The sequence below is a fragment of the Puma concolor genome, chromosome A2 (genome assembly GCF_028749965.1).
Source record: "Puma concolor isolate L17-30 chromosome A2, mPumCon1.1.hap2, whole genome shotgun sequence".
Lineage (NCBI taxonomy): Eukaryota > Metazoa > Chordata > Mammalia > Carnivora > Felidae > Puma > Puma concolor.
The window spans coordinates 136,331,139-136,354,499 of record NC_141668.1 but is presented as its reverse complement, the minus strand read 5'-3'; the positions used below and the strand labels follow the sequence as shown (position 1 = coordinate 136,354,499).

Below are 23,361 nucleotides of genomic sequence, written 5' to 3'. Positions count from 1 at the left end.
ACATTCATCTGTCAATGGATCCTTGGGTTGCTTCCACCTTTTGCTATTATGAAAAACGTTGATATGAACGTGTGTACAGTTGTCTCTTTTGAGAGCATGCTTTCAGTTCTTTTAGGGATATTATACTCAGAAATGGAATTGCTGAATAATATGGTATTCTGTTTTTAATTTTTCAAAGAACAGCCATACCATTTTCCAAATGATTATACCACTTTGCCTTCCCGGCAACAGTGCACAGAGGTTCTAATTTTCCTACTATTTTCTGTCTTTTTAAAGAAAAGAGTAACCAGGGGTTCCTGGGTGGCTCAGTTGGTTGAGCATCTGACTCTTGATTTCAGCTGAGGTCATGGATCCCAGGGGCGTGGGATCCAGCACCCCATCCAGACTCTGCACTGAGCATGGAGCCTGCTTAAGATTCTCTCTCCCCCTCTGTGCCTCCCCTGCATGCACACTCTCTCTGTCTCTCTAAAATAAAAGTTTAAAAATTAAACAAAACAGTGACTGTTCCAATGGATGTGAAGTCATATCTCATTATGGGTTTGATTTGCATTTCCCCAATGAACAGTGAGTGGTGCTGAGCATCTTTTCATGTGCTCATTGGCCATTAGTGCACCTTCTCTTGAATAGATGATATCTATTCAACTCTCTTGTCCATTTTTTAATTGAGTTGTTTTTCTGTTATTGAGTAGGAGTTCTTTATGTATTTTGGCTATTAATCCCTTATCTGATGTATAGTTTGTAAACATTTTCTCCCATTCTGCTGATCGCCTTTTCACTCTATTGAGTGTGTCCTTTGATGCACAATTTACACTTTATACGGTCTGATTTGTCTATTTTTACTTTCGCTTCCTGTGCTTTGGGTATCCCATCCAAGAAATCATTGCCAAATACAATGTCAAGAAGACTTTCCCTTATGTTTTCTTCTAAGAGCTTTATATCTTTAGCTTGTATGTTTAGGTCTGATACATTTTAAGTTAATTTTTATATATACTATATGGTTAGGATTAAACTTTTGCCTTCTGCCTTCTTTTGCACGTGGATATTCACTTATTTGTTGTAAAGACTGTCCTTTGTGCATTGCAAACTCTTGGTACCCTTGTCCAAAATCGTTTGACGATATATACAAAACTGTTTCTAGGCTCTGTATTCTATTCCATCGGTCTATGTGTTTGATTTGATGCCACTACCAAACCATTTTTTTTAACGTTTATTTATTTTTGAGAGAGGGAGAGAGAGACAGAGCATGAGTGGGGGAGGGACAGAGAAAGACGGAGACACAGAATCGGAAGCAGGCTCGACGTGGGGCTCGAACTCACAGACTGTGAGATCATGACCTGAGCTGAAGTCGGACTGAGCCACCCAGGTGCCCCCCAAACCATTTTGATTTCTGTAACTTTGTAATAAGTTTTGAAATCAGAAAAGCGTGAGACATCCAGCTTTATCCTTCTTTTGCAACATCATTTTGATATTCAGGGTCACCAACATGGTGTAATATGCATAGTTCCTTGCAATCCTATAAAATACATTTGTGTAAACCACAGTTAGAGGTAAAAACAAAGGGAAAAAGTAGATCCATATGTAAATGCCCAGTAGGAATTTTCATTCCATTCTTCTTTTTTTTTTTAATTTTTTTAATGTTTTTTTTATTTATTTTTGAGACAGAGAGAGACAGAGCATGAATGGGGGAGGGGCAGAGAGAGAAGGAGACACAGAATCAGAAGCAGGCTCCAGGCTCTGAGCCATTAGCCCAGAGCCCCACGTGGGGCTCGAACTCAGGGACTGTGAGATCGTGACCTGAGCTGAAGTCGGACGCTTAACCGACTGAGCCACCCAGGCGCCCCCATTCCATTCTTCTTTTAAGAGAACTATGGTATCCTTAATCTGGAGAGTAGTGGAGAATACTCAAGTGGCCCTCTTTGCTTGCAAACTACACCAGTCAGTTTTCACATTGCCTGCACAGCCTTAACATTTGTGTGTGGATCTGTTTCCCGTCCTGAGAGTTACAGAGATGATATGGCTTCATCTTACCTGTGGTGAGGTTTATAACTATTGGGTAATGGGCCTTTTGAAGATACCACTCTCCACCTTCAGGTTTCTGTGTGGTAGGTATTTGTTGTAGGCCTACTCTTTTATGAAAATACATGGAAAAAACTTGTTTTTCCATGAGGCTTTGGGGGTGGTTATTCTAGAACATGTGATAAGAGATATCCCCAGAGGACTCAGTTCCCCTAAGAGAATAAAAGGATTATGTGAAGTACTGAAAGTGTTAAAGTACTTTTCTCAAATCCCTCTCACCTTTAGGAATATGAAGGTCTGGCTCCATTTTTTTATTGTCAAATGCCTGAAAAGTTAACTAAAAGTCATTTAAGAACTTTATATGATTTATATGATTTATATGATTTTAGCTTAGATTGAGCGCTAAATTGCAAATTCAAATCCTGCATGGAGTCAATGGTGTCTTCTTTCTTCCAGTAGCTTTTTTTATTCATTCATTCATTCGTTCATTTATTTATTTTTTTGGCCGCAGCTTTTTCCTATTACTGAGTCAGCAGTATGGGGATGACAATCCAGGGTGTAAATTTCTCCAAGTCTTAATAAAGAAAACAATACTGAGTTTCCTTGCTAATAATGTTTCAGCGTGGGCTGAAAAATACTCTTTATAATGCATTTCATCCTAGTTTTTCATAGGACACGATTTGATGTAGAATTTTAAAATATACCTGAATATAGGTACAGAATGTGAATAATAATATCATATTATATATATAATACACAATATACATACATATATACCTATATAGATTCCTCAGGATATTCTGGCTAAATCATTATTAAATAATACAAAATATGAATATTTTCCTCTGTTTTTAAAATTCTTGCACTACTCATTATTCTGTGTCAGTGGATCTTTCACATAATCAAGCTTATTTTTGGCGTTCCAAGAAATTTGAAGTTCACTAACAAGGTTTTTGAAGAACACTATTGAACTGAATGTACAGGCTGTAATTGAATAAGAACAGTATGTGTCTGGGGTGTGAATGAACCAGCTGGGATACTAAGTTCTCCGTGGTGTTCCTAATTCAATCATCATGTGTTTTCCAATTCTCCCACAATGAAGCAGTGCTCATGACTGAGTATAAAAATACTAACATAAATGGACATAATTTATTATTTTGTTCAATATCATACCTTTGTCATCTAGATCAGTTAAAACACATGCACTGTGATTTGTAACAACAAATGATAATCAATTAAAAATGGAGTACCCTTCTTTCCCTCCAGAAGCTTAAGTATGATTTTTGATAGGAATTTTGTATGGGGTCATCATTTGGAAGCATAGAGGAAGGTTAATTGCAGGATGTTTACAAATATATTGTCCTTTGTATCTGATAATAATGGCAGCCAGTGTTTCTAGAGTATTCCGTATGTGTGTGCCAAGCACTCTGCTAAGCCTGAGGTATACAGTCCCTTTATAGTCACATCTATCTCATGAAGTAGGTGTTCTTTTTATCTCCATTTTAGAAAGAAGAAAGCTGAGATCTCTAATAAGTCATGTCTCTGGGTTTCAAAGTTCATTTTATCTAACTCCAGAGTCAAATTTTCATGATGTTCTACTCTGTGTGGGTCTCTGATACAACTGTTCATTGTATCATTTAGTTCCAAGGCTTTCTATGTGATCTAACTTTCCTAATGATTTTGAGAATTTCCTTTTCAATTATACAGCCAGTCTTTCATCTCCGCCAAGGCAATGACGCCAATAACTGGGGGAAGTTGTCCCTATAATGTATAGATTTCATCATATTTATAAATACAGTGGCCCAGTGGGAGTTCTGTCTTCTATGCAGTGTAAGTTATAAAAGATTAAATAATCACATATGTCCCAGGAGAAGTGCAGGTTGGAATGGAATCATAAATGAGGTGACGATAATAGAATGAAAAGGATTATATGGAGCTACACATAATGTGCAGCTTAAGCAATCCACATGACAGGAACACTTACTCCTGTATGAGGAGAGAAAATAAGTTAAATATGAATTTAGGGCCATGTTCTGATGAAAACCAATGTCAAGATAAACCTAGTAGTTTGCCATTGGCATATTTTATGTGTTCATTGTAAAAAGCAAAGCCTGGAAAAAGCAAGTTGCTTAAAATTCCATAAGCAGAACTTGAAATAAATGAGAAATTTATTTATTTTTATATTAAGACTTCAGTTGCTTTTATTCACCTTAACTTACTTCGTGGCATTTATATATGTGTGTGTGTGTGTGTGTGTGTGTGTGTGTGTGTGTGTGTATTTTCATGACTCATTGAAATTTCATGACTCACTGGGTACTGGGGGCTGACCCACTGAAAATAGCAGTAAAGAAAATAACCTTCATTTTTGAAAATACTTCTGTAGATTCCTTCCTCCTCCCTTCCTCCGTTCTTCTCCTCCTTCCTTTCCTCCCCACCCTAGATAGCTCTCACGCAAGCGTTTCCTCTTGCCATAGGAAAATGTGTTATTTTTCTCCCTTGGCGACTCTCCATCATGCTCATTTTCAGGTTCACCTCCTTAGATGCTAAGATGCATTATAAGTGTGCAGAAAAGTTAAGAAGGTAAGAGGTACTCACCAGGGAAAAAAGTTGACAAGAAGCATAGAAAAAGGGGGCTGCTGCCTTTGGTACCTTTAAAGGTTTGCCAAAGGCTCTGCTCCATTTAAATATTTCCCAGAGTGCCTGAAGGGGATGTTGTCTATTAGGAAGAGATGGGTGAAGGACTCTAAAGGGAAAAATGGGAAGCAGTCGTTTCCTCTTGCACAATTTGCACAAAACCCCTAGAGGAACCCTTCCTAAGATAATACAGAATTCTTCCTATTGTATACCCAAGAAAACATGGTGCATAGTCAGGTAGGCAGTGGGACCTCCAGGTCTGGTAAGACTCCTTCAGTTGTCTGAAATGGCAGAGGTCTGTTCTTGAGAATTTCAATTAAATAATTGGACTTCTTTCATTCAGCCTGAGTTCATCTCTTCTCATTTAGCACAGTGGCTTGGTCTGTGATTGGTTTAACAACCAAGTGGTATAACAGTGTGTCCACGGGAATTATTTCTAAATCCGTATAGTTGCTCACCTGATATTTGGTTGTAGGTTTAATAATAGAGTAGCTATTTGTTCGGATACTATGGGCTACCTTTGCTTTCTTAATTAACCAGCTGTACTATGAGAATATCTATACAACGTTTACACTTTGATAAAGAACGAAACTTATTTTTAAGTGTGTTTGATTCACTACAGACTTTAGGAATCCCTCACCATATCCCTGTGTAGCCCATAAGGATGCTTAGTAGGTTGTGATGTCCCTGAGACCGTCTGAAACATTAGGTACCTATGTGCATTTGTGAGGAAGATATGTTCATAGCATCATGAATTTTTTTTAATTTTGTTTATTTTGAGAGAGAGTGAGAGAGAGAGAGAGAGCGAGCGAGCACTAGTGGAAGAGGGGTGGAGGGAGGAGGTGACAGAGAATCCAAAACAGGCTCCTCACTGTCAGCATAGAGCCCGATGTGGGGCAAGACCTCATGAACCGTGAGAATATGGCCTGAGGTGAAATCAAGAGTTGGATGCTTAATTGACTGAGCCACTTGGGTGCCCCATATCATGAACTTTTAATTGGAGCCCCAACTCTCTAAGTTAGGAGCATGAGCTCCTTTCATAAAGGGTATATGACAGTGGAGGGAATAAGCATAATAGCCAATGCTTTCCAAGTTTAAGAAACTGTGCTACAGAATTTGTAAATACTATCTAACATGTAAGACACTATTATCATGCCCATATTGTAGGTAAGAAAACCAATGCTTTGGACAACTTGCGTGAGTCAGATTCAAACTCAGGAAGTCTGAGTTCAGAGCCTGGGCTCCTAGAACCTTTACTAATAAACAAGAGTTTTGGAACCTGCTCTATCCCTACCCATGGAACTTTTGTTCTCTTGGAGCATCTGTAAATATGGGTAAGGGGGTAAGGACAAAGGGTGGGGGGTTGAGGTTGGGGTCATAGTGCATGAGCTCTGTATTTCTTTTCAGTTCTAGAATAGAAACAGACAACTGTTTGTTGTCCACCAGGCATCGATTCAGACTCATGATATCTGAAAGCACTTGACTGTGTACAAGAAATAGGTGTGAAAAAATGCAGATGATTGGAATAAGCGGGCAACGCTCAGTTTCTCCGTTAGGCGTCCAGACACAGAATGCTGTCGTGAGTGCAGACTCAAATCTGACTGTGGGTTTCAGTCTTTGCCTTGCATCTCACTGGCATATCTTATAACTTCTTGTAACCTTTGTTGCCTCATCTACATAATGGGGATGATAATAATGGTACCTATGTCATTGAATTAGTGGAGGAATAAAAGAGATGATATATGTAAAGCTCTGAGAGCCTGGTACATAGAGAGAGTCATTTGTCCTATTGGTTTTTTTGTGTGTTTTGTGTGTGTGTGTGTGTGTGTGCGTGTGTATTTTTTGCCATTATCACCATTATTATTATTACTACTACTACCATTTTTTGTTGTTTTGAAAATTAACATTTAATATGCTTTAAAAAGGGACAGTGAATCTCATCACCAGAAAAGTTTCTTTGGTCTGTGGCTGTGAGCTGAAAGATGTTCTAAGTGTGCTGGAGAGATACAGTCCCTGCCTAAAGATGGGTATAATTGGAGATGTGGAAGCCCTTTGTCTTTTCAAGCTCACAGACAGTATCCTAGCAAAGGGCCTGGAAGCGGGCCCTCATTAAAGCTTCTTAAAGAATGACAGTCCCTGGGTTTTGGTGTCTCAAGTTGCCATTCCCCAATTTACCCTTCAGTAGCCTGCAAACAATCTTTAGCCAATGGAGACAGTGCTGACTAGTGGGTAAACACTGCAGCCTTCCAACTTTCCTGGTGGACAATTCTAGAACGTGCCGTGTGTGCTCCTCAGAGGCCCCAGTGGATTCTCAGCAGCCCCTACTGCCTTCAACACAGACTTTCAAAACACTCACTTATATTTGACTTGCTCTTTCATTGTGTCACTCTCCTTCTTCCCTTGTTCTTGTCTCACAGAATTACTTTCAAAATAAACTACCTGTACTTAAGTCCTTGTCTCAGGCTCTGATTTCTGGGACCCAAACTGAGACACATATGCTGTTCTAAAACTGTAATGCCAAAGCCGGTGCCATTGTGCAAATCTGTAAATTCCATTTCCTTTATTTACTGTTGAGCCCCCAGTGCCTAGCACACTTTAGGCACTCAGCCAATGCTAGTTGAATGACTCAATCAGTGAACAAATAAATAAATATGCCTCTTAGACTTTGATAATGAGCACATCAGTTGTGCACTGCTCAATTTTCTTTACTAAGTGCTGTACCAGTAACTTGGCAGCTGGTTGTCAGAATCTTCCTTGGAAGGCTCTCATGTCTTGCTTGGTTACTTCCATCTTTCCTCTTGGAGATCATTCAGTTCTCCCCTGTAATCCTGAAGGAAAACAAATAGTGAATTTGATGGCTGTCTATGTTTTCAAAAATTATATATTTCCAAACATAAACATGCTTTACATATCAGCAAATATCCATTGATTTTCTGTTATGGGCCCTGTCCCAGGCTGGAATAATAGATAAAGATGTAGCTTATAGACCAAATACAGAGCAAGAGGGAGCTTATAGACAAAATACAGAGTTTATAGGCCAAAGGCACAGTCAAGAATACATCATGGGATGATATTTGTACCCTGGGAGGTTATAATGTGAGGCACATCATGTTAGATGGGGGTTCGTTTGACTATGCACCTCGTTCACTAACAATGATGACCCAGCAATCCTGCCAGCCTGACTTGAGACTGTGGAATGTTCTTCACTGAGTGGTCATGTTCCTGTTTCATTACAGAAGAGCAGTTTGTGTGAACTCTTCAATATAATAGGCGCATAATTTCTGTCTTCCTAAAAAGAGGAAGATGGGAGTTTTAGAGATTTAGTCTGCAGAATCTGATGAACTCAGTATTTTTGGATATTGGTTTAGAATAATGATATTACTACCTACCCTGAAAATGTAAAATGTGTACAACAGGGTTTCACTGCAAGAACAGTTAATATAAACTGAAAACTCATGAATGAGCTTTATTAACTGATTTTTGCTATATCAGACCCCAAGCAAAATTCAGCAGTCATATTTCTGAAGATCCTGAGTAGATCTGAGTAGACTCATTTGGTAGCTAAAGGGGAGGAGAAGTCTTTGCAGATAAATATTTAAAAGACGATGAGTCTCATTTAGGGATTAATCAGAAAATATGAAGGCCATTGATAGTGTATGAGTGTCAGAAAAGGGACGGAGGGCAGAACATTTGAGTTAAGCTATCTAAATTAGGCAGAAATAGGGGTTGTTAAAGACCACAGCTAGCTGCCACAACGGCTCTTGATTAACTTCCTGTTAGGCTTAAAATTGCTTTTACTTGTAACATGGAAAACATAAGCACAGGTTAAAATGGGCGTGGGAGAAATGAAAGAAGATAAGGAGATATTAAGTGGATCTTGAAGAATCGGGCTTATAGGTTTGTGTGGACTTGGACATTTTTGTTGCTGCTGACAGTGGTAGTGCCCATGGTGGTGATGATGGCGGTGCTGCTGGTAGTGGTGGGGATGGTGATTGTAGATTCGTGATGGTGTTGATGATGGTGGTTGTGATGGTGGTGGTGATGACGATTGTGGTGCTGATGGTGGTGGTGATGGTGATGATGGTGGTAATGATGATGGTCATGGCAATGGTGGTGACTGACGGTGGTAATGATTGTGATGGTGAGGGTGACGATGGTGGTAATGATGATGGTCATGGCAATGGTGGTGATTGACAGTAATGATTGTGGTGGTGACGGTGATGATGGTGGTAATGATGATGGTGTTGCTGATAGTGGTGGGAATCGTGGTGATTGATGATAATAGTAATGATTAATGGTGGTGGTGATGGTGATGATGGTGATGGTGATGGTGGTGACAATAATGATAGCGAGTGTTTATGATCCAGGTACCCTACTTTTCCTTTAATGCTCATAATCAGGTACCGATGTCGTGTAGTTGTTATTATTATTATTATTATTATTATTATTATTATTCAGGTATTCAACTGAATTAACAGGCTTAGAGAGTTTGCCTTTAGTAGTGGAACCAAGACACAAAGTCAGGCAGGCTGACTCCAGAGGCCGAACACTTTGTTCCACATAGTCGTTATACTAATCCTAACATCTTGTTTTCCAATTTAAACTCATCAAGATCGGAGGCCATCCAAATCCAATTCTAAGCAAGACTCTACATCCTTCTGCTAAGAGACGTAAGAGTGTAATGAATAGAAGACTGTGCTCAGATCCTGAAGTTAATGGCTAAGAGGCAGGACTTCAGCCACAACTTTATGAGCCAGGCAACAATTTTATTAAGTAGACAAGCAGTTCACAGGGGACTGTGAACAAGATGATATTGTTTTTTAAAGGTCAAAAACTGGATTCTTGTGGATTTAACTAAGTCGAGAATAGGTATGATTTTAAATCAGCAGCTTTATTCATAGTCACAACAGACTCCCTCCACACATATGCACACATGTCATTCCTGGTTGTCTACCACGTTCTCATGATCCGTTCTTCCCGTGCTTGTCCCCACCTGCTATTATGTGGGCACGTTCCATGGAGAGAAAATCTGGTACTTAGAGCAATACTTTGGGAATCATTTAGACATCCGGAGCTAAGTCTTTATCTCTCACTAGGTTTCCAATTTTCTTCACATTGCTCAGGCTCAGTGAGTTAACTCTAAACTGAGTGCTCCCAGAAAAAAAATGATAAAGTCTTTTACTCAAAGCTGATTTCTGGAAAAAGATAGTCTCCCTAGATTAAGTGAAAATGTGTAGCTTTTGTGCTCTGTCACTTAAACCTTGACTTTGACATCAGAATAAATCATGCTAATCAAAACTCTGAAAAGTGTGAAGCTCTTCCTCATCTTTTGGCACCCAGAATTCCCCCAGGGGGCCTTTGCCCCTGAAACATCCCAAATTATACATACAAATTAAATATCCTATACAAAATAGTAAGCAAGACTGAATACTTAATAGGGTCTCCCAATGTGCCTGGAGCTGAGCTAAGTACTTATTTTGTCCCATTTCATCCTCATAACAAACCTAAGAGTGGATGGGGGGCATTGTTACTATCTTTCTGGTGCAGAAGAGTTAGCCAGGGCTCAGAGAAATTAAGCAACTTGCCTAACATCACACAGTTGGTAAGTGGGAAAGCCAGGGTTTAAATAACCCTTGACAGTCTTGCTCTCTGCTGCTCCTTGTGGTTGGAATTGGAACAGGTGCCACACTAGCCAGTTGTGGAAAGAATAAGTCACAGGAATAAAAGGCACAGCACGGGGAATATGGTCAATGATACTGTAATAAAGTTGTATGATGACAGAGGTAGGTGCGCTTGTGGTGGGCAGAACGTAATGTATAGAAAACTTGAATCATTATGTTGTACATCTGAAACTACTGTAACATTGTGTGTCACTATACTCTATATATATATATATTTTTTTTTTTTTTTAATTTTTTTTTTCAACGTTTATTTATTTTTGGGACAGAGAGAGACAGAGCATGAACAGGGGAGGGGCAGAGAGAGAGGGAGACACAGAATCAGAAACAGGCTCCAGGCTCTGAGCCATCAGCCCAGAGCCCGACGCGGGGCTCGAACTCACGGACCGCGAGATCGTGACCTGGCTGAAGTCGGACGCTTAACCGACTGCGCCACCCAGGCGCCCCTATATATATATTTTTTTTAATGAGCCTTTGGTATAATGGTTAGAAGTTCCCTTCCTGGTTTCACATTAGTTGCATGTACTGATGTCGGTCACTCAACCCCTTCAAGCCCAGTTCTCCTATCTGTTACGTGGAGATCAATACGGCTACTTCACAGGTTTCGTCTATGGTTTATGGGAGGCTCCATTTCTAAAATGTGTTGCCTAGGCAGCTCTTTTCTTCTTACTGTGTGATCAGTACCTTATGTGTTTGGCACCTAGGCAAGATGCTGACTCCCTAACCTGGTAATTCTTCTCCAAAGCCCTGACAATTATAAGTTGTGCAATACATGATCCCCGCTAGCAGATTCTGGATTTTAAAAGGGCTCCTGGTGTCTCAGTAATAGTCTTTTCCATCTCTGTAATACAGTGTTTGCCAAACTGGGTTCCATGGCAGTTGCAACCAGGTGGTCTGAGAGGAAAAAAAAAAAAAAAAAAAACCTCCTTCTTGAAATAATTTTGAGAAATGCAGTATGATATTGGCCGGTAACATACCCATTAATTCATTAAAGGCTCTGATAAGTCCTGTGATGTAGAAGCCTATACCTGTGTCTGACTACGCAGTGTTTATTTTCTTATTTCTTGGGACAAACGTGTTTTGGTTTGGGAAATATTGGCCTAGAGCCTTAAAGGCTTTTACTTTATTTGTTATTAATTAGTTAACTTTTCACAACAACCCTTCCAGGTAGCCTGAGACAGACCCTGGGATGTAGAACCCACCGCACCTCAGTTAGTTTAAAGAGTTGGCCAACAACAAAGCAGCCATGCATTCAGGAAGCTGAAGCTGGAAGCAAAACTTCCTAAAATCTCTGCCTTGAGTTAGTTTTGAACATAACCCGTTCTCTTTTTTAATTATGTAATTTCAGAAATTTCAGGCACTTGAACAGCTTGCTGCTGACATTTGGAGTAGCGAGGCCTTTGGGTAAAAGCCACAAGTGGTTCTTTCTCCAAGATCAGCTCAAATCCTGCCATTTGTTCCCATGTCTGCCGTTGCCCAGACTCACTTGAACCATACAGGCCTCCACAGCAGCCTCTTGAGTCGTCTCCCTGTTTCTCTTATTCCATTGAATCCAAGCCACAGCAGAGCTTGGGGCTTGCCCTTGCAATGCTCTAAAACCTTCCTTTGTTAGAGTAAAACCTTGAGTTTGTACTCCAGCCTCCAAAGCTCTTCCGATTTGGCTCCTGTCCATTTCAACCTCTCCTGTCTCGGTTTCCCTTTATTGTCATAGTTCTCTTCCCCAAGCACACCAAGTCTTTTCTGCCTCAGGGCCTTTGTACCTCTGTTCCTTTTGCCTCCAAGACTCTCTTTGCACTAGATCTTTGCAGAGATGGTTCCTCCTCATTGTGACTGTCTCAGCCCAAATATTACGCCCCCTGTAAAGCCCTCCCTGTCACCTCTCCAGCTCATCTCCAGCCCATCACCCTGTCCTTTTCCTTCATAACCTGTTATTCTCTTGGTCATTCATTGATGACTTGTTTGATGTCGGCCTGTCCCAAAGGATGAGCAGCTCCATGAAGGTAGAGACTTTTTCTGACGATTCACCATTTTATCCCTAGTACCGGCATAATGCCTTAATAAATATTTTAGGAAACCAGTCCATGTGTAATGAATGAATTGGGGAATTAGCGTCTCCCGGGTAATTATTTGCAGCGACATGGGACTGGTCGCCCATGTGATCTTTGGAACCATCATGAAGTAGTGGTTATTTATTTATTTGTTTGTTTAACCTCATCAGTGATTCCTACAGCTCCTCTTGGGAGATCCCACATTCTCCCACGCTCTGGATGATGCGTGGTGTCATCTTTCTAGAATCACCCCTGGACTCATACTCATTCCCAAAAGGAGAGTCTGGCTCTAAGGTGGCTGTCGGAACTGTTTGAGCTGGCCAGTCAGTTGCCTCTATTCTCCCCAGAGGAAGAGCATAGGTCAATTGCCTTCAAGTCCCACCTTTCCGGCATCTTTATGTTTATTTTCAGATTTCTCACCACCATGCTGCTGCCCTTCTTCAATCCGCCGCTGTACTTACTAGTGTTGCTCTGAGGTAGTTTAAGCAAACTTTTTCGCTGTTGCTGTGGACTGTTAAATCCGCAGAGTGAATACGGGTTTCGGCTACTGAGCGCAGGTGGGTGTTTGGGTGTCTTGCTGCAGGGCGTTGGGCTGCATAAAACCTTCAGCATTCAAGCTCATGTGTTAGAATCACTGTAGCATTGTGGTTCAAGTTCAGTTTGTAAAGCCCCATGGGCTGGATGGAATGCAAAACTTGGAGGCATTTCTGATGTCATAGTGGTTGGACTGGACTCTTGGAGAGTGTGGGATTGGGGCTGGGCATCAGAATAAGAGTGGACATTAGTTGAAATGAATAGTGCAATGGAGACGACTGATTAATTGGATTGGATTAAGTAATTGGATTAAAAGGAGATCCCTGATTTATTGATTGGAGTAAAGGGAGAGCTAAAATAAATGTCGCTATGAGATTGAATTTTGATTGAGTCATACAACCAAGGCCACCAATATTTACTGATTGATTATATCTCACGAAGCTTATACTATGCCAGGCTTGTTAATCTATAACCTCATAGAATCTAGCCAACAACCAGATGAGATTTTATTCTTTTATTCATTTACCAGTGGGGGTACTGTGGCTTTAGAGAAGATTAAACAACTGTAGAGCAATGCCTTCTAGTTTTACAAAATGTTTGTTTATTTATTTATTTTGAGAGAGAGAAAGTGTGTGTGCATTTGGACAGGGGAGGAGCAGAGAGAGGGAGAGAGAGAGAGAGAGAGAGAGAGAGAATCCCAAGCAGGCTCTGTGCTGCCAGTGCAGAGTCAGACATGGGGCTTGATCTCACTGACCAAACCATGAGATCATGACCTGAGCCGAAATCAAGAGTCAGACGCTCAAACGACTGAGCCACCCAGGTTTCCCAAGGCATGTGCAAGAGGAGAGAGTAAGTATGCAAACTAGGCACTGGGGGTGGGGGGGAAATTTGGAGATTTCAAAAGTAAATAGATCCAATGGCCTGAAAGGGAACAAGGCCACAGTGAGTCCTTAGAGGGAGAAGGGGGTTCAATCAGGAGACCGACACTCAAGTTGCCTTCAGACTCTCAGTGGGATGAGTTTCTACAAGGACCCCTGATAGGTGTGTGTTTGTGTGCACGTGCATGTGTGTGTGTGTGTGCATAAAAAGTCATTTCTTTGCCAACTATAATTTAAATATCCACATATCTCCTTTGTTAGCCGGTGTCGTTTTGAGAGACAAATTTAATTCTGGGTTGTTGTTTTCTTCAGGTAGATGGTGCTTACTGTCAGTCAGTGTCAGTGGCCTGATGGAATCCATCCAGGGTTTAGCTTTAAAAAAAAAAAAATGACATCCGGAAAGTTAGACCTTCCTTGGCTCTTTTCTAAAATATCTACTGGCTTAAGTAAGCAAGTGACTATAGACTCCGCTGTTTATCTGGAAAAGTTCTGGGTATTGGGGGAGGCAAAAAAGGAGATGTAAGCGATAAGGTCTCTAGCCTCCGGGATGCTATCATCGCACTGGGAAGACAAAGGAATGAATTCTGACTCCTTTTTCTTATTCTAACGTCATGGAAGTTTCAGTTGGGCTGGTTTTGACTTTGTATGACAGAAGCCCTAAGTAAAACTGGCTTAAAGAAGAGTCACGGTAATTTTCTTTTACATAAACAAGAAACCAGGACTTGAATCACTGTCTTCAGGTTAGTGAAGTCTCTTAGCCCCTGGTCTCTATCTTCTGAGTTCCTCTCTGATTATTATGACTTGTCACCCACCTTTCAGCCCTGAGATGGGTGTGCAGGCAGGTGAAAAAGCAAGAAGACACAGACTGGCCAAACGAGACCCTTTTAGAAAACTTCGCTGCAAACCTTGCCCGAAGCTTTTGATTACATGTCACTCGCCACACATGTCTGTACAGCAGCCTGGCAAGTGTAGTAGTGAAGCTGGGCATGTTGCCACTTGTTAGCAAAGAGCCGGGGAGAGTAGATCTCAGATGGTCGTCCAGCAGTGTCTGCCATAATGCATCTCCGGGATACCTAGCCCAGGCCAAACAAAGCCTCTATCATTTCTTCTCTGATGCTGTCCCAGTCCTCAGTGATGGGGCACGTGCTTTGCGTGGCTGCGGTCCCGCAGCTGAATTTTGTCATTTCCTGATTTTCTGGCAGCGTGGAGGAAGAAGCACACACTCTGCAGGAGTCTGCAAGACCCAGGGTTGAACCTTCAGCTTGGCCAGAGTATGGAAGAATAGGCCTTGGCACGTTGCTTAACCGCTCTAAAGCACTATTTTCTTCTCCTCCTCCCTCCCCTCCTCCTCCTTCTTCATTATTATTGTTGTTGTTGTTGTTGTTGTTGTTTATTTATTTATTTTTGAGAGAGAGATCGCAAGCAGGGGAGTGGCAGAGAGAGAGGGAGACACAGAATCTGAAGCAGGCTCCAGGCTCCGAGCTGGCGGCACAGGGCCTGATGAGGGGCTGGAGCTCGCGAACCGTGAGATCATGACCTGAGCCGAAGTCGGTCGCTTAACCGACTGAGCCACCCAGGCGCCCCTAAACCACTATTTTCTTGTTTGTAAACCACCATGGAGTTACTTTGAGGACCAAACACAGTTATGAGTATAAAGGATCCAGCCTCGTGCTTGGAACATAATAGATACTTAAGAAATGTCAGTGGTATTTGTTGCGTGCTCAAAGCTAGAAGCCGATTCTTGAAGGATTAGATCATGAGGGCTTGCTGAATAGCAGTTTATTTGAACAAGTCTTAACTGAGTCACAATCACCGTTTCTTTGTTCCTTCCAAAATATCAAGATTCTCTTTCCATTTTACATTGAAACAACCTTAGGTATGATGCTAGATGGATATGGTTCCTGCATATTTAGGGTATGTGTGTGTATCTCGTGCCCCCTTAAACATACTTCCTTTCTCTGAAACCTGAGCTGTTATGCTGAAGTCTAATAAAGGAACCTAAATTTACTTACATAGTCTTGAAATAATTTTGGGGGCGCCTGGGTGGCTCAGTGGGTTGGGCGTCCGACTTCGGCTCAGGGCATGATCTCGCGGTCCGTGAGTTCGAGCCCCGCGTCAGGCTCTGCGCTGACAGCGCGGAGCCTGGAGCCTTTTTCAGATTCTGTGTCTCCCTCTCTCTTTGGCCTTCCCCCATTCATGCTCTGTCTCTCTCTGTCTCAAAAATGAATAAACGTTAAAAAAATTTTTTTTAAATAAAAATAAATAAAAAAGAATAATTTTTAACCAGCAGAGAAAAAGGCTGGACTCCAGAAAGGTAAACTTGTACTTATTCCTCTGATTTGGGCCGATGCCTTTTTTTCAAGAAAAAGAGAAGAGTCAAAACTAAGGCAGCTCACAATGGACCTTTATTTCCTTCACACTGGCAGAGGTCCCGAGTTAGAACTCTATGGGTTGATCCCACTATAAGTAAACCTGATGCTCTGAAACCAGAGGAAAAGCTTTAAACAAAGGATTTTCATTAGGGTTCTCTTAAATACGACAGTGTGTGCTTTGATTTAAATACAAACAGCCAGGATGCAGCTCCTCTGGAAAGTCAGGCCCCCCCACGAAGGGACAGAGCCTTTTCTGGAGACCTGCAGAACCCTGTTGTATTTAAATGAGCAGGGGCAGAATCATGATTGCTCTGGGGCTGCGGCAGCATTTCTGCTGACAAGCTGCATGCCACTTTTCTGTAGTGACTATTCTTTACCTGGAACAGCTTCTCCATGGCAACCCCATTCACAGAGTGCATTTGTTACTTCTCTCTTTTTTTTTTTTAAATGAGCAGGTTGGGAAGGAAACGAAATATATATGTTTTGGGTTCCTAAATGGAGAAAGGGGGTGGGGTGAACAACAGACCCTGGGGGAAAAGCAGGGGATTTTTTTTTTTCTTTTTCTTGATTTGTCTCCTTCTTGGGTGGATACAAATCAAAAAGGTGTAATTAAAAAAAATACCTGTGGGTATGTGGGATTCTCTCCTCCATCAGTGAGCATTCTGATGAGATACAGTGTGGATCAATTAATTTGTTTCTCAGTTGATAGTGAATTTTGGCCCAGTGGTTCGCTGAAATTTCAAAGGGTACTTTCATTCTGCTTTTCACCTGTTTGTTAAGGACCTGCCATCAGCCACTCAGGCCCCAAGGATTTGGCTGAGGGGAAAATCTCATAATAGTGTTTTCAAGGGTACAAGTTTTCAAAAGACAAGAGTGAAAGCACCAGAATGTTTTTTCCATTATGTCAGGGGTTTATTGTTTCCCAAACTAGTTTCTCAAGGTCTAGAAATAAGAGTACTTTGTAGGATGATCTTTCCTTTCCCTCGTAGGTGATACTATCCTAAAGCTTTGAAGGAAGAGGACAGGGTCTCTTTCAGAAGCAGCTGAGTATGTTACTCTTTTTCTAGAATATCAAAACGAATTTCCTGTTCCAGAAACTCCTTCCAGATTAAACTACTGCATTTTTTTTTCATTTTTTAAAGTGTATTTATTTACTTTGGGGGGTGGGGGAGGGAGAAAGAAGAGAGAGAGAATCCCAAGCAGGCTCCACGCTGTCAGCGTGTAGCTCAACTCAGGGCTCCAACTCACAACCCTGAGATCATGATTTGAGCTGAAAACAAGAGTGAACCACCCAGGCGCCTCAGCTTCTGCGTTGATCAAGAATCATACCCTTTTCTCTTCAGTCGCCTTGAATGATATCCACTACATTTGGATTGCACATTTCTTAGTGGGGGAAGTGCATATATTATTTGTTCTTCCCTCCTCAACCCATGAACGTGTTCTGATTGCCCATAGTAGGCAGACAACCCATGTCTGACCAAAACAGATTAAATCCTTAGCCTTTTACAAGAGTGAAGGGGAGAGATACATTTTGGTCTGTTGGCCTTGACAGTGAGAGGATATATATTTGGAGCTGTTGGAGTCATCCCTGCAGAAGGCCTTGCTGAGAGCAAAGTCAACACAAAAGGAAGTAAAGCCAAGAGATAGAAACAGAGTCCCCATGATCTCTTTTCATCAGCTAGATACCACCTGGCCTGAAGCTTTGCACTGGGCTTCTCATCTGGAAGGAGAGTCCATTGATGTCTTCCTGTTTATTCCGTCAGGCAGTTTTTGTTAACTTTCAATCACCTGCCATTGAAAGAGACCAGTTCAGTGAAGTTTCTCCTCATTCTGAGATATCTACCTTCACAGGTGATTTCTACTTTCTTTGAGCAGTTGGCATTATATGAGATTCCTTCAGTTGTCCCTAAAGAATCTGAGGTCACTGAGCTTACTAACTGTTGAGTTCTGCCATCCTACCTGTAGATCAATGGGATGCCATAGATCCTGCATGCCATATTGCGAACAAACGAAAAATTTTCCAAGACAAGGAAAACAGAGGTTATTTCAAGGATAGTTCTCTTTTATACATGGGGAAATACTAATAATTAATAGAGAATGTCTTTATATCTCATTCAAGCTTCTCAGAATCTAAAAAGAGAGGTATGATATCAATCTCCATTGCATATGGGGAACGGCAGAGCTTGGAGAAGTTAAATAAGTTGCCCAAGATCCCATGGTTAATGGCTGCTATATCTGGGATTCAAAACCATATGATCTGATTCGCACATGACATAAAGATGAGCTAGAACCTTGTAACCTTCTTCATGCAGGGGCACCTTTAATCCAGACCCCTTGTGCTTTGATGTGCAACCCAGAGCTCTTCCCTCAATTCTGTTTCCATGGTGCGCCCTGCATCGACACTTCTTGAATGTTCTTGCATCTGCTGGGGGTGGGAAGCCTTCTTCCAGACCTCAGCTTCAGATGCTGCCCACCCAACCATCTGTGGCAACAGATTTGTGTGTTATCAATTAAAGTCTAAAGGAAGTTGGTGAAGCCTCCTACTCTAACAGGATGGGCTAAAGCAGTTCCTGTTAAAACAGAAATGGGTTGTGTCTGTGATATTGGTAATTGGTAGCTTTCCAAGAGCACTTTAAATACACCCCATGCCATGAATTGCTCAGCTCTGATTCTCTTTAAGACTTTCCTCTCAGTGGTGGCTTATTTCCAAGAAGTGGACCACTACATGACTAAATAGGGTTGCCCTTGTGGGAAGCAAAGCAGCGTCCATAATTTGCAGAATTTACCTCTATGATTTTCACTTTGGGACTCACTTTGGAAACCACAGTTACTTTTTATTGTATAAAATCTTCACACATATGGCACGCCATGCCCCAATTACAGTCACAAAGATTCCTTGGTTTCAACTATTCTGGAAGACTATCCATGTTTTTGAGATGCCTTACCCAGGGAGCACCAAAATATCAAGTACACAAAATAACCAGTAACTTTAAGATAGACCATCTTAGCACATGCCCTTAATTTGGTGAAAATCCACCTAGGTTTTTATATAACCAGATAATTTGAATTTTACATAGAGACTTTTAAAACATATATGAAGCATCTTCCAACTGCGATTTTCTGTGGTAGACCCTGGGAGAGTAGAGATTCACCGTATATGGTTTCTGCCCTCATGGAATTATTGTCCAATAGCTAAGCCCAGCTAGGCAGTAAAGAGTTAAGTCAGTATGACTTAAAAAAAAAGAATTCTACATATCCTTTAAATGTCTTATGAAGAAATGTGTTTCTGAAGCATAGAACTTTAGCCTACTATGGGTAGGCACTTGTATCAACAAATATTGTGTTACCTACCTTCCCATCCACACTGTGACAGCAATATACAAAGGATGACTGCCCTTCTCTCTTCTGTAAAGTTTCTCAATCTTGGCATATTCAATTTTGGGGCAGATAATTTTTGGCTGCAGGGCTGTCCTGTCACTGTGGGTATGTAGCAACATCCCGGGTTCTACCTTCTAGATGCCAGTAGTGAACTCCTCTCCAGTCTTAACGAAAACAGTCTCCAGACATTGTCACGCGTCTCCTGGGTGAATGGGAGGGTGGGGAGGAGAGAAGGCAAAACATGGTTCAGTTGACAACCAAAACCAAGAGAAGATGTGTAAGAGTGGACAGGTGTTTGCAAAGTGTTGATCCACAGAAAAACCTGTCTTCCAGTATTCTGTAAAATAGAATAAACTCGCTCTATCATGGTCCATATTATTGGGGAAAGGTGAATCATTCTTGGAGACAGAGGAATGGATGCACTGACTTCTCAAAATCCCTGCTGACCCTAGAATTCTAGAACACTGTTCATCTGTGACCTGGCCTAATTCCTCTCTCTCCCTGTCCCTGTGGCCTGTACTAATGATAGGGCTTGTCGAGCTGTCGCACCATCCAGAATGCCCTTTATGCCAGCAGGAAACCTGGAGGAGACTTTCTTTTCTTCCTTTTTTTTTTTTTTTTTTTTTTTAGTAGGCTTGGCAGAAACATTTTTTTTTTCAAGAGAGAGAGAAAAAAAAATCAAATTTAAGGACTGTGGAAAAATAACTTTCTGTGCTCTTAGGTACCAGAATCGACCATTTGTCAGAACCAAATGTCTGCTAAAGTGTGAAAAATTGTTGGAAGGCATTTTCTAAATTTTGTTATTGTGGTTCTATCAATTCATTTCCATGAGCCCTCTCATTTGTGTCTGTTGGCTGTCCAGGCCAGGCTGGCCAGCTGAGAAGTGGATCTACCGTTTTTTATTCTCAAGGTCCTGACATTTATCTGATGGTTGGGAAGGTGGCTATGCTGTAGTGGAGAGAGCTCAGAGTATGAAAGTTTCAAGACCTGGTTTTGTATCTCACCATCATCACTTCCAGGCTTCAAGATCTCAGGAGTTCTTAAATTCCTGGGACTTACCTTGTCCCTGAACATGTAAGTGGTAAAAGTCTCCATTGGACTATGGTGAGCGTAAAACAAGAGAGTAGCTCTTTGAAGATTTTTAAATGCCTATGGAAATTATCTGTTAGTGTGATCAGACATTGTAATCATGTAGCAAATATTTTTTCATCATTGTCTGCTTATGCAGTGTTCTTCATTTTAAATTGGGCAAAACCTAGTCCCCTAAGAACACATTCTAGCCATGCCTTTCATATTAACCTCTCTCTTCATATGAACTCTCCTGTAATTTCTCACCTCAATAATCTTTCCTACAGATTTTTTCTTAATTCAGCTTTTCTGTAGTAAGAGCGTGGTCTCAGCATTAGATCAAGAGTCTAATCCCACGTATGTTATTTTCAATTCTTTGACCTTGAGCATGATATCTTTTATAAACTCATAGCAACCTCTGTTTCATCAAAAATGAGGGCAATAACAGATTATATCTTAGAGTGTTGTCATACTGATAATATAAAATAAAGACTGTAAAGTGACATCAAGGTGCTAGACCCTATTAAGTTCTCAAAAAGTATTAGCAGTTATCGATAAGCTTGACTCAATTAAATCTCTTTGACAGGACTCATGTATGAAGTCTCTATAATCTACATGGTATGGTATCAATTTTGAAAATATTTCTTTGGTTGACACAACTCTGGGGGACAGTGTCTCCTTTATGTTCTTTGTGCCTGATGCCCCTGGAGTTGTGCCACCAGAGTCTGAGCTTTCCTTGTCCGTCAGTGGAGCGCACAAGGTGTGCTACAAGAAGTCCTCCTGTCGACCCACTGGTGACATCTGTCTCAAAACCAGAATGATGAAACCTGAGAAGGGGTTGAAAAAATGGTGGATTATAGCAAGGTTTCTTAAATTTTAACGTGCCTGTGACTTCCCCAGGAATCTTGTCAAAAGCTGATGCTGCTTCCTTGGGTCTGGGATGGGACCTGAGACTCTGCATTTCTAACCACCTCCCCAGGAGGCAGGTGAGGCTGGGGCAGGGACCTCACTGAGTCATGAGGCTCTAGACTAGGAAGATCGTCTTAATCATGTCTTTCTTTGGATGGAGTCTTTCTCTTTAGTAGGTGCCTTGTGGCTCCTGTGGAATTCAGAGCTGATGAAAACATCCCTCCTTCTCTTCTAGAATTCATTAGGTCAGTATGCAACACGAGTCCCAGGAAATGTTCAACACCGAAAAGACTTTGGAGTGAAATAAGTTTGCCAAACTCTATCAACTATGGTTCCCCATCTTGGAGAGTCACATGATGCGTGAATGTATTAAAAACTCTGAGAAACCCTACTGGAGAAAAAAAAAAAAAACTAACAAAACCCTTTTACATGGTCAAATGTAGAACTTCCCTTACATATTTTCCAAGTGTCTTTTGACTGGATTCGTTACATCAGATATTTGGGGAGGGGTGCAACCTCGATATCAATAGTTTTTAAACTCTCTCCAGGAGATTCTGATGTAGAATGGACATTGGACAATGCTGGACAGGAGGGAGAAATTCTCCTAACAGAGTACATCTGGGGACAGCTCAGAAGTCGAAATAGCGTATCTGCTAACACATTGTGATCAGATGCTAAACATGATAACTTCTGAAGTGTTAGACCTACCTCTATACAATAGGTTTCTTGTCTAAACAGACTTACATGACTTAAGTCAGGCTGGGAACATGGGGACACTGGCACTGACAGATTGGATGGAGAAAGAGCAAGAGGACTTTTAAATACTCCCTAAAGCCTCCGTGCTATTGAATGCATGTCTCTATCTGTGTCTGCTATCGGCCCAGAGCTAAGAATTTCCTTGCAGCCCTTGAAATATTTGAAAGAGAAATGTTTTCCATACCTGCACTGGACATCAGTTCCATGCCTGGCTCTTTCATCCACTTAAAGATACATTACTCGCAAAGACATTTAGCCCCCCTGGATATAATATTCCTTGGGTGTCGGATGCCTTTTGGCATCTACCCTGTCTCCTTCTCAGACCTAGTGTGCAATTGAAATGTGAGCTTGTGTAGAGAACACACTTGGTAAACTGTTCCACCAAATGCATCTAAAATACTACAACATGCTCTTATTCTGAAAGAAAAACGCCCTCTCCCTCGCTGAGCATTAAGTAAAAGGTGTGGTGTCTTTGATTACCTGCTGCAGAAATTTGAGGAAAAGCGGGACCCTTGTGCTCCTGTCAGTGCTGCTTGTATTTGACGGCTGCCCAGTGCCTGGGTGCAAAATGGTCCTCTGCGGAAGAGTCAGGAGCAACTTTGTTATCCGGTATGTCTAATTAATTGCTACAGATCAATTTGCTTTTCATTTGCTTCTCTTACAGGTTACTTATTTCTGATGAATGGGTTATGACCAAAGATGGCTCCATATTGTGCTACAAATTTACCCAACCACTGATAAAAATATGACCTTTTTATGACCATTCCAAGGAACACAGCAGTCTGGACCTTGCTGGAAGCCTCGTGTATTTAACCTCCCTCATCCATGTCGTTCCAATGAGCATTTTCTACGTGCTGGGTCCCTCATTAACGTGCAATAAACATCGACACAAGTTCAGATGAGTTTGTCTAAGAAATTGTATGTTGTCATTACTGTGTATTTGCATTGTCCTCTCTTCCTAAATTTCAGTGATAGGAACCAGCATGCAGGCAGACTCGAGACTTAGCATCTGTGAAACGACGGGTACTTGAGAAAGTTCTGGGGAACGTTACAGAGATTTCAGACAAGCCTTTAGTCTGTGTCCCTGAAG

The 23,361-nt window shown here is 41.3% G+C and overlaps 1 protein-coding gene and 1 long non-coding RNA gene across 3 annotated transcripts in view; both read left to right on the top strand.

Annotated features, from left to right (window-relative positions):
* Positions 1-23,361, top strand: part of TAFA1 (TAFA chemokine like family member 1) — a 506,957-nt gene that overhangs the window by 99,924 nt on the left and 383,672 nt on the right. The gene's annotated exons all lie outside the window — the stretch shown is intronic.
* LOC147583553 (uncharacterized) lies at positions 19,234-23,173 on the top strand. Its single transcript, XR_015248299.1, has 2 exons — positions 19,234-20,612; positions 22,936-23,173. It is a non-coding gene; the product is annotated as an uncharacterized LOC147583553 (long non-coding RNA).